We start from the raw sequence: 12178 nt of genomic DNA, 5'->3' as shown, positions 1-12178 counted from the left end.
TGCTACTCAATCACTGGGGGAGCCAGGTACAGGTACTTACAGACCAACCCACATACAAATGCAAGAGCAATGTGTAATTAAGACAACTCTTTGGGAAGGGCCCTGAGAGCCTGACTATCTCTACCAAGAGGACTGAAAGTTACTTCTGTTTAAAAATGGTTGTGCACTTTCTCTGTCTCAGCCTCCCAATTTATTTGCACATTTACAAAGGAGTGAACCTCTATGAATTTTTTTTATAAAATTAACTACACAAATGTAAACTACCACTTGTAGGAGAGAACTTTAATCACTGAGAATTTGACCTCTTTACATATCAGCAATAAGGTTTTTTTATGTAGGTTCCACCATTTAAGGGACAGAGAGCATTTGCTAGTGTAAATGAACAGTACTGAAAATGAACAATTGTTATTCTGTTGGTATGAAAACAGCAGCAAACATGCTTCCTTGGTTTAGTTTTGAATTCTGAGCAGGGCTCGTATTTCACACAGTAATAGTCAGTAACTTCCATGGACAGGGAACATAATTACAGTGTCCTAGCTCCAAATGGCTGAAGGTTGTAAAGGATAATATATAGCACCTGCTGAATCTGCAGAAGGAAAAAACCTAACACAATAAAGAGCTCCCTACTGGCACACTCCTCCTTTTTCAGAAGGACTTTCCAATAGGCACACAGGCAGGTGTTTTTTGATGGTTATGTCGCTGCAGTTGGTTCGACAACAGCATTTGACGGCTGCGATGACAGAATGGGAACAGACTATCCCCTCAGTTATTCCATGTTTTAAAATCCAGCCATTTAAAAGCTAGGGAAGTTTGGAGTTACTCTTTCCTTTTGTGCAGCAAATTCCTCCTAGTGCTGTCTGAGGGACAGCTGTCACTCATCCCACAAGGGTTTCTGGGGTGCAATGATACTCGCATTTCCACAAACTGTTCACTTGTGTTTTCCAGAACCTCTTGCTATTACATCATCCGAACAAGAAACACCAAAACTGCTGTCTCCTTCTGTCAGTCAGGAGCTGCAGAGCTCTGAAGACAGAGGCACACGCATTTCCAGTTGCCCCAGCCAATTATGTGATCAAACAGTGAACAATTATGATGCAATCAAGCTCCTTTATTCAGCCATCTGCAATTCTCCCCAGATGTTCTAGATTTATGGAATATTCCAGTGGCTAGTGTCATAATCAAGCTTTGCTTTTAGAGGTTCTTGATCTCAACCATGTGATAGAGAACCTTAATTAGTGACAAAGGGAGTGTTTCTCATGCCTCTTTCGATTATATGCGCTATAAAATAGAAAATTCTGGATTGTATAGCATTACAGGGTGATGCCAAGTTACCTTTCAGAATTTCTTCCAAAAATCTGATTCTAAAGGTGAAAAATCCTTTAATGAAAGGGAACTCTGCCCTGGAGGTTCTGTCCCTGCAGAGGCTCTGCTCACCAATGTTTCATTACAAATATTATCACCTCCTGGACTCATCATGGCTTCTGCCATCACAGAGATGAATACAATCACTCCAATAACTTTGGCCAATGTCATGAGCAATCCAGAGGATTTAATCCAGGACCTTGGGAGAAGAAACAGATGGAGGAGGAGCAGCACAGGTGTGCCAAGGCTTTGTGCTCCCATCAAAGCAGTTTTCTCAGCAGATGACCAAGTTTGAAGTTACACAATCCATATCCAATTAGTCTGCTTGAATCAATCCAGACTGTAAGCATTCCTAAATCTTTAGAAACTTTACAATATTTACAAACTTACCAGAAGTTCATAGAGTTTTTACTAATTTCAAGAAGTCTTTAATTTTTGTTATATAGGACAGACTTTTATACCTTACATCATCTCTGTCATCAGAAAAGCACTCTAGTGGCAATAATTCTTCACACTGTACTTCACTGCAATTTATTTATTTGACTGGAAAGGAAAGGATAACTGAGAAAGAGAGCTTTTATTGTGATGTACTCTCTATTGCAATGCTTCCCACATCCATGCCCATTTGTATTCCATCACCTCTGGGTTATGAGCAATTTTGTCAATGGGGATTGTCATGGCTGTAAAGACTTAACTCCTAATACCTTCAGATTAAAGAATCTTTCCCAGGCACTTTTTTTCTGTTATTCATATTTTCATAAGGGATAACAGTTAGGGGGTTAGAGGTTCAGTGATCACCCACTGTCAATCCTATTTGCTTGTTTTCTTTGCCAGGAAGGTGATAAAATGTATTTAACCTGAGCCCCTCTGCAAGATTGTATTTTCTCTACTAAATGTTCTCTTGTCTCATCTCTAGAGTGAAACTTGGCACCAATTTCAGCGGAGGCAAAACTGAGCTGTAAACCCCACTCTCCTTTAGTACCATTCTTATGATCATACAGGTATTCAGGATACAGATTCAGATTATAAAATTGTCCCAAGAAAGCCACCAGTTTTCATTGTTCCCTTCAGCAGTTTGAACCATGGGAGTATTGGCTAAATTCTTTATGGTATACTTGGCTGATGTTGGGATAAAAAAAATTTCCTTTTTGTCATAGGAAGACTGATAAGATTGAGAGTATTGTGTTCTGTAGGAATCTGGATATGCACCTCTCTATGACCTAGCTCCCCTGCACCAAATTCTGACTTCACCTGGATTAAAGAAAGGCCTGGTGGCAGAAATTGCTTCTCATTGTCCCAGAACTGGGCCAGAAGGGAAAAGTCATAGATGTTTGGTAAGGTTAAATCAAAGAAGGTTTACATAAATAAAGAAGTTTGTGGAGAGTCAGTAAAAAAAAGTACGAGAGGAGAAATACAAAGAAATTAGAAAGGTAACAGGAAAATGATTGCAATGTCAGGTTAGAAGCATCTTGCATGGTTCCAGGTGAGAGTGGTTTTCTTTATTTAGTTGAAAAAGTCAACCTAACCTTCCATGGTTAGAGAAAGAACACAGCCAACTTTCAGTTTACAATTTTCAGCTAACTCTATTATTGATGTTTTGCTTTCTACAAAATAGTGGGCAGTCTAAACATAGGTATACTTCGTACACAAACACCAAAGATCACCAAAAGAACCATCCTCCTCTTTATCCTACAGCATAATGTAGTCAGAGAACAGTTGCTACAGTGATCAGAGAGATCTGAAATTTTTGTCTGGTGCTTTTATCAGACATGTGTGTCTGGGGTATGCTGTACACGTGAGGAAGCAATGACAGAAGAATAGGAAAAGCTGGGATATTCTTAAGTGGGGAGGGTGTGGTGGGGAGAAAGTAAATTATGCTGCTGACCATACTCTTTTCTTGGCCCTATGGGCTACAATCAGCTCTGTTATAGTGACATCATTTATAACAAACTTGATTTAAACTGCTTGCATTAGGGCAGCCGGGAATACTATATGGCCTTTAATGTTCTTAAGCTTATTTTGCAGGGAGAGCAGGATGGTTTCTGTATAGGCATTTGCTACTGAAGTGGGAAATAGGTGGGCTGCTTGATGAGTCTGTCAGCTGGAACACTGGCAATTCCTACTTGGAGTGCTTCAATGTAAATATAATTTGCTCAGACTTCAATACTCTGGGTCTGTGTCTTTTTTCCTGTTACTATATACTAATCTATCTAATTCTTGTTATTATTTATTTTCATTGCAACTAGAAGACAAGCCTGACTTTTATGTTTATCCACAGAATGTATTTACACAGCTTCCAGAAAGTGATGAGAAATTTTCCTAGTGCCACCATTTTATCTGTTTCCCCTCCCCCTTTACAGAGTTCCAGTGTGTCAGTGCTGCACCACAAGAAATACATTGTGTATTTCCAAGCAATGTCCCTGGGCAGTTTTCATTTTGTGATGACAATAAAAGTCAAAAGTCATTCTTAATTTCTTAAATCAGATTTTCACTGTTAAATCCCACTTTAAATAATGTTGCAGTTAATAATCACATAATCAATAGACAGCACTCCTAGTTGGATGTGTGTGTTTCTTTAGGGTTAAATTTGCTCATTTAATTTCTTCTGGAAACTTTTCTGCCTGTAGTGATCTTCAATCCAGTTTTTCTTAATGTGTAAAGTTCTGAAATCAAATTTGTTCCTGTTCAGCACTGGACTGCCATTTTATTCTGATTATGTACATACACACCTGAAAATCAGCCTGCTTTGGTTTACCTTCCAAAACTGCAGCTGCATTCCAGTGCTTTGTAACTATGGTCAGTGTGAATAAGGCATCTGGAATATTTCTGTCACTCAAAGCTTTTAAACTCTATTTATTTGAACATCTCTCATTGACATTTCTGCTTGTCTGATGGTTTGCAAGATGTTTGTTTTCTTTTTCACAACCCCAATGTGCAATTGTGTCACTTTCCATGAAGCAAGTGTTTACTACTGTCAAATTATCTACCTGTACAGAAGGAACTATGGGATCTACATGCAGTGTTAAAGTTCCTTTTTTGCTCCTTTCCAGCGGTAGTGGAAGCAGTTAGGTCTATGAAAATTAATCTCAAAAGACAGTAACAAGACTGGCAAGTAACATTTGGGGGTTTTATAAGTACTCACACAACATGCTTTCTAAGCACCAACAAAAATAGTAGGCACTATTAAGTAGTCACAAAAAACACTGGCCACATTTTCTGGAGAAGATCCATACTACTGACAACTTCTCACAGCTACCCTTCTGCCTCCTGCTTGCCCTACTTTTGTGCTATGGAGCCACCTTATCTGAAGGGTCATTTAAAAAGTGGTTTTCACCGGAGAGAAATTTCCAGTTGCCCCATGAATCCTCTGGCACGGATCCCTCTGGAGAAAGACGGTCCCCTTCCTCGTTGCCCTGCAATCACCCCACATGTGGAGAGACAGAGGTTGCTCCCATCTCTGGGCTGCAGCTGCTGCTCAGGAACGCTGGAGCAGAGCTGTGGAATCAGGCTGAATGGCCATTCCATGCGGGGCTCTTTCCACCCAGCACACTTATAGTACAATTAAAGGAGTGCCTCCCCTGCTCCTCCTCCCCCCTCGCTCCTCTAGTATCTGAACATGAACTTCTCCCTTGGATAAACAAACACTTGTACCCATACATATACTTCTGGCCTTTGAGGACTTTATTCCAGTGCCTTTTGTCAGGATTTTCAGTTTTACCTGTCTGTTGTACTCACCACCGGCTGGCATTTCTTTTTCACCTGTATCGTGGGCGGCACATTATTTAAGACACATGTTTTTCAACCCACTTACCTAATTCCAGCAGAACTGACAGAAGCTGCTTTATTAGCAATATTTATACAACACATTTGCAATACACACTTTTAAAAAATATTTCTTTTTTGTAAGCTGCAGTACTGACAGGAGGTTCTGATTTCAGGTAAAACAACCACTGCCCACTATAGCCCCTTAGCCAGTCAAACAGTCAAAGAAAGCAAAGCAAAACAAGCCAGCCAGACATTACCAGAGAGAATGGTGATTATAACAAACAACAATACAAGGCAAAAATGCATGGCTATTCAGAAACTGTCTTTTGGGGACCGAAGAAGAGATCTGGAGCCATTTTTCACAAGGTTCACGAGAAAATGTCAGCACACAGATGCTACTGTACTGTCAGATTGCATCTTAATTTGGCCAAAGGGGACCCAGGCAGTCACCCCTCACAGATATTTTTAAAGGCCCATTACAAATCTGATTTATTGGTTGCTAAGAGTCTTCCTGCTATAGTCTGCAGATTTTGCATGACATGGAGCTGAAATCCAGTTACGGATAAATGTATGCTTCTCTGTATGATCTAAATCCATCTGAATTCAGTATTTCTTGGGCATCGGTCAAGCCTCCCCCGGTTTGCCCACCCCCTCTCCTAAGACCTTAAGGCAGTTTACTTCAGAATGAAGCAGAGCATTAACCTGTATAAAATTGCTAATTTGTATATAACTCTCTTGCTGCCATTAAAAAAAATAAATAATAAAAGGAAATGCCTTTTGTTCTAAAGAGGCAGAGAAATTTTTCAGGAACAAAAGAAATGCATCTGCCCAGCAAAAGAAATGAGAAATTGCTGGGATATGTTTTAGATGTTTAGGCATGCTGGTGTTAACAACCACCATTCAAATAAAAATGCTAATTTGCTTCTGTTCTTCAATATTTAAAAAAAAATCTGTTGGCTTTTTCCTCAAAAGAAAGGCGAAATTCCTTGCCTTCTGTGAAAAGCCAAAGATCATACGAGTGAAATGCATTTTGTATTGCTGAAGAAACACCATTCAAACTTGCTCTACTTGAACTGCCCATTGTTACAATTCAGACAATGTACAACAAGAAGCACGGCTCAACTTCTAACCGTGCCCGCATCACAAGGAATTCAAAGTCAACAGCTCTTCCTATTTCCATAAACTCACCTCCAAAGCCTTCATTTGCAGCTTCTCAGGCAAAAATCTATTAGCATTGGAACAGTCATCTGACAATTTGTTACAGAAGCATGCAGCTTGTCCTAATGCCTTGTGTTTCATGAAGGAACTATTCTAAACAAAGACAACATCAAAAGCTACACAAGGATTGCTCACGGCAAGTCCAACTCAGCACAAGTTTGGGTTCAACATCTGTCTGAACACAGTAGCGTCTCCCATTTTGGTTGTGTTTTGTGGGATTAAACCCCATCTAATCTCTTTAAGTGACCCTGACTCAGGTTCCATCTGTACCGCTTTACAGATCCAGAGAGAGAAGGAAAAAAAAGGCAAGAAAGAGAAGGCAGCGCCTTATCCCACCTTTCCATGGCTCTCAGCCCGTCTGTCTTCGCATGATCTGCAAACCACCTGTACTGGATCCAGCCCATTCTGGGGACGAAAATTATCTTCCCGGTAGATGTAGTCTCAGCCGTGCTTTGATTTTTCGGCACGAATGTCTAGAATCTTCTGCTTAAGCCAGACACAGCAACACAAAACTGCAGCTGAGCTCTTTTGTTTTCCCTCTCTCCAGGGCTGAGGCAGCGGCGCTCCCGGCGCTCCCGCTCCCTCCGCCCCCGGCAGCGCCGGAGCGCTCGGCTCCGCCGCCGGCCCCCGCAGCCGCCACCTCCCAGCCCAGCGCCGAGATTCCTCCGGCGAGGGGCAGCTTCAGGGGGCGGTCAGGTGATCTTCCGGTTAAAAACGGAGAGGATGCTCGGGGATTGAGCGCACGGATCCGTGGTGGGATTCAAACTAGCCATTTACATTACAAAGCAGGGAGGGAAATAGGGCTCGGAGGAGATCACCAGGCATCCTTCTGCTTTTCAGCTCTGCGCTGGCAATCCACACAAGGAGGCATAGCTCAAAGATATGCAATTAAACTTTCCAGTGACAATACTCATACATAGTTTGGATACCATGACACTCCTAAATATTTAAAATTAGAGGCTTATTACTAAATAAACATAATTTTATTTTTTGACGCTCTGCTGGTTCTGTATCCCTTTACAGATTGTACCCAACTGTACATTTTTTACAATACAATCTTTAAATATTTATGCTGGAGCCATATTTAATTTCTCATCAGCAAATGGACTGTACTGAACTAAAAAAAAAAAAAATATTAGTTCTTTATTCATATTATTATATTGGAATTCAAAGTATCTTTGATGTAAGGGCTATTATATTTAAAACTGACTTTCTGAATTGTAGGCTAACCAATGGCCCTGCTCCCTGGGATTACCCTGATTAAAGCTGCCATACGATGCAGGGTGTTAGAATTTAGGCTCTAAAAGACTGAAAGAATTCAGATTCTGTGGGAATCCTAGTTACTGCCAAGTAATAAGAAATACCCAAATATTGCTGCAAAAGTCAGAATTACTTGCAAACAATATGCTACAAGAAAATCTTGTAGGAAACAGACTGTGAGTCTTGAAAAATACTGTGCTTTTAACCTCAGTTTCCATTAAAAATTTATTGTGTTTAATTAGACCACAATTTCACCCAAAATATTCCTATGCATTCATTATAAAATGGTAACAAACAGGAAACATCCACAAAACCAGGCACAAAGGGTAAAGTAGGCATCCGCATTTAATCAATCTTTCCGAGAAACTAAATGTGTAGATGTAAGGTGTCATCTATTCCAGAAGAAATCTAAACCTGTTTTCCTATGACCATATTCTTAGAGACTCAGGTTAAAATCAGAAAGCCTACTCATCCATCCACCATCCAACACAGGCTCTTCTAAAACTTCCCAATATTTCCAACAAAATAACAAGTAACCATTTGCTCATCTTGTAATAACTGCAGATCTGTCCACAGACACCTCAGTTCCTCTGGCACTACACACAGAATGCAATTTCCACCTTCTGCTTTCTACACTATCACTCTTACGATGTTAGGTAATTCTTTTGTGAAGTACACAAAGGAGCAACCTGGATTTCTTCTAGGATACTATGGGAAAAGAGTTATATGAGAGATTATGGATTAGCTTCACCATATCATTAGGCTATATTATATCTACTAGACTGATACTAACAACTCTTTCTTGCTCTGACTTTCAGAGACTTAAGGCTTTTTAACCCTGACACATCCTTTTCAGATATGCTCTAGTAAGAGTGCTTCACATCATTCCTATCATAGACAAAATTTTTTGCCACAGTCCATGAGCTTTTAGCAGAAGCCAAGACTGACTCCAAGGGGCTGGTAAAATTCCCATAATTATTGTATGTATATATATGTGTGTGTGTGTGAGGCATTATTTCACACCAGTCTTCATGGGGGAAAAAAAAAATCACTGGACTTTTGCTTTGCTACATTTCATTTAATTATGTATAGAATAAAAAAGTCAGAAGTGGGACACTTGTCATGCCCAGGTAAGCATATCCTTGTAGAAAGGTATCTAACAACCATTACACACTTAACACTAGAACATGTTTAAGATGACCCCAGCAATGAAGGCCACATGAACCAACTCAAGACAGGAGCGAAACAGTTTCATCTCAATTGTCTTAAGTTTCTGGTTACAGGTGGAATTCTGCAGTTCTTTTGGGCACTCTCTGTAGCACATGTAGGTCCTCTACTAATAGCTCTTTCCTTTCACCCTCCTGAAGCCACAATATTGCAAGCAGAGTAGTGATGTTTACTGGCTGCAATGGGTCAAATATGAGAGCCAGCTGAGTAACTCACCTGGAGAGGCTAGCAGGGCCAGCCAAGCTATGTTTAGTGCCATGTACATTGGTGTTTTCTAACTTGGACACTGTCAACCCTTTTATTATTGTTACAGAGTCAACATAAGACTTGTTTTCAGTAAAAAAATAGACCTAAACTATCATTTCTGAGAAGGCATATAGACACAAATTACCCTGCCTGGTGCTTAGGAGTACTTACAATAGTGTGTATCAGAGACTGCTCAACAAATTTCCCATGTAGTCAACTACTAGAATGCAGTTGTGTCATTCTGCACAGAACTCCCACTGAATGTGATGAGTTTCTTGATAAGTGAGAGGATCACATCTTATGCACACTTATTACAGTCATCAAAACGTTCACTTTAGCAAAGCTGAGTATAGTAGAGCTTTTCAACAATGAAATGCTGTGGTCACCCATCTATTGCAAAGTATGGTTTACAACTCTCAAAATAAAGTAATTTTATTTCTAAGAAATAGAGCAATGATTTTAGGCTTCCAGAAAGAAAAAAAAGCCTTCTATAATGTCTGGGCTGCCATACACATTGACAGGAGCAAGACATTCAGACTTTACATGTTGATGCTGTAAAAAGTACAGGACTCATCCACTGGAAAAAACTGGAGGCTAATCTTCCATCTAAAAGCTGTATGTATACATGCAACTAGGTATGTAAATCATGTGTAAAGACATGTATACATAATTAATAAAACCACGTAATAAATATGGATGAAAACCTCTCTCAACCATGCAGATAAAAATTGTGTTTTGGAAACTCTGTGCAGTAATATTTATCGAAATAAAAATCAGTACAAACTGATACTTTACTCAAGAAATAAATACAGGTTTTTTTAATCATTAAGTTTATCTCCTGTAATCTTTTGGGAGGAATTTGAAAGTTTCCCAGAAGAATAACTAGTTTTAAATCATACTCTTTTAAAAATTAGAGCTTTAATTCAAACAACAACACAGACATAATCAAATTATTGAGGCATGACAAAAATAAATTAATGGTCTACTTTGTGATAGAAATAGTCTCAATATTTGCAATGTTAATTTAAAAACAGTAAAAAAAATGCATATATCTACATAAAATAACAATAAAAATCCCTATTTTATTTATAATAATAGCAGCCTTAAGGCTGGATTTATTCCTAAAAGAAGCCATAGAAATAGCTTGCATCTTTTTTACAGCTAATTTATATGCAAGTCAGAAAGGTATATCCTTAAAAATAAAACTATATTCAATCAGTAAGAAAATGGGTATGTCATGTATTTATGAAGTCTTTTTGAATTTGTGTGACAAACAGGCACAAATAGCTTCTTTTTCCACTACTCTTCAGATGTAGAATTTTCAAGTCTACATTTCTAAATTAGTGCTAAAGGAAGAAAACAGCTATTGACTTCAGATCCTTTACATCAATATTATTGATGAGTGAAAATATCCAAGTGCATACAAGTTACAAACATAATTTATACAATGGGGCAAACCACAACAAAAATGGCATTTACAATATTTTAAGTATCTTCCACCCTTAAAAATACTGTAAATTATCATGAGGAAATTTAACAATTTTGAGGTAGATTTGGTTTGGGTTTTGGCTTTACCTACAGTCCTTTGTCATCACAGGTTAAAGACTGCAAAGAAGAAAGTAAAAGAAGGCTGAGATAAAGATGTGGTCTAAATCCAGTCACATTTTAAATAAGCCACTTGATATGTGGTCTGTGACTCATGTTAGAGAAAGCCACTATAGAGGCTGTTCCATGGAATGGATTAGTTGTTATCTTTGACTTTCAAAGAGACAGAAAGAGCTGAGAGATGATTAGCTACATTAATACAAATATTCTTTGGAATTCATGACCTTTCCTTGTCAAATTACGGGAAACCACAAAAAGAAATTATGGAAACTTCCCCTTCTTTAAAAAATAGATGAATGATAAAAATAGAAGTAACTGAATTTCTTTGACAATGAGGAACAAATTCACCATCAAGTCTGCTGGAATGTCCATGCATTTTTTTCCCTTGTGGGTATGTTGCACATTGCACAGGATTGCATCCAGATATTTTTTATTATTTCTAGTGAGGGAGACTCCACAACCTCTCTGGGAAATCTGTTCCAGTGTTTGGTTACCTACACAGTGAAGAAGTCTTCCTTGTGTTCAGGTGGAACTTCCTGGTGAATCAGTTCCTACTTTTTTTCCTTTGCTCTTTTCCAGTTGCTCAGCACCACCAAAAAGAGCCTGGTTCATCCTGGTGATACCTTCCCTTCAGATACTTATAGACATTCTTAAGGTCCCTTCTCAGTCATCTTTTCTCGAGACTGAACAGGCCCAGCTCCCTCAGCTTTTACTTTCCTTATACAGGAGATGCTCCACTCTCCCAGTCATCTTCACAGAACTGCACTGGACCTTCCCCAGGAGCACCAGGTCTCTCTTGTACTGAGGAGCTCAGACACAGCACACCAGATGCAGCCTCACTTGGGCTCAGTAGAGAGGAAACTAATTTCCTTGTACAAAATTTGTACAAGGTTCAATTAAATTCCATAAAATTCAACTTGTGGAGTATTTGGGGAATGGAATGTACAGCTTCCAGCAAAACTTTAACAAAACTACTTTGCCAATATGTTCTTAGACTTGTGTTTCAGAGAAGACTAAGTGTCTTCATCTAACTGCTAAACACGGTAGCCTTAATAACTTTGGCAGAAGCCAGTGGGTAGCGATGGGAAAAAAGTCCCATAAAAATGTCTGATTATTTTTTTGAGGATATTAATTTAACTTTCTTGGGATAGTTCAATTGTTTCTCCTTGAGCTTGTAATATTGCCTGTTCAGGCTCATGAGGAGAAGGAGAAGATAATTATAGTCCTCTTCAGACAGTGTGTTCATTAAATGTGTTATTTTGGATAAGTAAGTTTTTAAATTGGTTTCCAGTGCCTGCATAGGATGGTCTATGGTAGCATGGCAGTGAGGATCTGTGCCCCTACTGCTTTCCCCTGCTGGAACTCAATACAGTTTAATTGAATTACAATAGAGGTAACCACAAGATGTCAATTACTGGTTTATTCACTGTTCGCTCTTCTTCCAATGGCACTAGATTGACTCACTCAGCACACTTCTCTTATTAGAGGACCTCTT

The 12178-nt window shown here is 39.1% G+C and overlaps 1 protein-coding gene across 12 annotated transcripts in view; it reads right to left on the bottom strand.

Moving 5' to 3' along the window:
• Nucleotides 1-12178, bottom strand: part of MAGI2 (membrane associated guanylate kinase, WW and PDZ domain containing 2) — a 702680-nt gene that overhangs the window by 374852 nt on the left and 315650 nt on the right. The window contains exon 1 of one of the 12 annotated variants that reach the window (XM_015627309.2): nucleotides 6682-6911. The exons of the other annotated variants lie outside the window; for them this stretch is intronic. The gene's annotated coding sequence lies outside the window, so the exon portion shown is untranslated. Of the gene's footprint in view, nucleotides 1-6681; nucleotides 6912-12178 lie in introns of those variants that run through there. 12 annotated transcript variants of the gene reach the window in all.

The sequence above is a fragment of the Parus major genome, chromosome 1A, assembly GCF_001522545.3.
Source record: "Parus major isolate Abel chromosome 1A, Parus_major1.1, whole genome shotgun sequence".
NCBI classification, from domain to species: Eukaryota; Metazoa; Chordata; class Aves; order Passeriformes; family Paridae; genus Parus; species Parus major.
This window is presented reverse-complemented; position numbering and strand designations above follow the sequence as displayed.